The following is a 1,247-nucleotide window of genomic DNA, read 5'->3' as shown; positions in this document are numbered from 1 at the left end:
ATTAGAAATACAAAGTTGTTATTTTATTTTCTCTTATTCCTTCTTTGATGCTCTTCCATCCTTTAGGTAGATTTGAGTTTCTCACCTATTATTTTCTTCAATCTAAAGAACCTCTTATAACATTTCTTTCAAGACACTTCTTCTGGCAAACAAACAAACACCTTAATTTTTATTTATCTGAAAAAGTAATTACTTCACTTTCAAAGAATTTTTTATAGGGTACATAATTTCAGTTTTGTTTTGTTTTTCTCTCTCAGCAGTTCAAATATTTCATTCCATTCTTGTTTGTTTCTTTGCAAGGTTTTTGAGTGCGTCTTATGTAAATTTCATCATTTTTTCTTCTGTAAGTGCTTCCCTCCAGAATTATCTCAGAATTTTTTAATTGATTTTATTTAGTTTGAAAATTATATACGTAGGTATAGGTTTTGGGGGGCATTTCTGAGTTTCCTAGATCTATAGTTTTATATCTGACATTAATTTGAAGAAGTTTCCAGTCATTATTATTTCAAATATTTATTCTGTTTCTTCTTCCTTTCTCCCATTTCTGGTATTCCTATTACATCTCTATTATGTAGTTGTATCATAGTTCATAAATATTCTCTGCTGTTTTTTAGTCTATCTGTGTTTCCTTATGTTTTAGTATTGAAAGTTGATTTTGCTATATCCTCAAGGTCAGAAATTGAAGGGACAAAAACTTTGTCTCCCCTCAAGCCTGTAATTATATGTAGTGGGAATATTGGGAACATCCCACCACTGCCCCTTTTCCTTATCTACCAAATGTTTATTCTTCCCATTTAAGAAATTATCATTCCTTGAGAATATTAATCATGATACTTTGTAATATCAGTGTATTTCATTATTTCATTGTAAGGAAAACATATATAATGTATGTTGTATTATATTGAGGAGACATTAACTTTAATTTTTCAAAAATATTGATTATTTTAAAATCCAAAGGATTTTTCTAGGAGAATCACACCTAATTGTCATTATGTGATTACTCTAATGCATAAATGATGAACTTTTGATAAATTTACATTTTTATAAATCATTTTATTATATTTTATTCTGAAATAACTTTTAAATTAAATTTTAAAGATATATATATATATATATATATATATATGTGTGTGTGTGTGTGTGTGTGTGTGTGTGTGTGTGTGTGTGTATACACATTTAATTAAATACTTTAAAATGTTCAATTGAAGCCTCATCTAGTTCTAAACTGCTGGTGAATTTTCATTTAG

The sequence above is a fragment of the Myotis davidii genome, unplaced genomic scaffold (assembly GCF_000327345.1).
Source record: "Myotis davidii unplaced genomic scaffold, ASM32734v1 scaffold1207, whole genome shotgun sequence".
NCBI lineage: Eukaryota > Metazoa > Chordata > Mammalia > Chiroptera > Vespertilionidae > Myotis > Myotis davidii.
The sequence above is the reverse complement of the archived record's forward strand: the minus strand, read 5'-3'. Positions refer to the sequence as shown.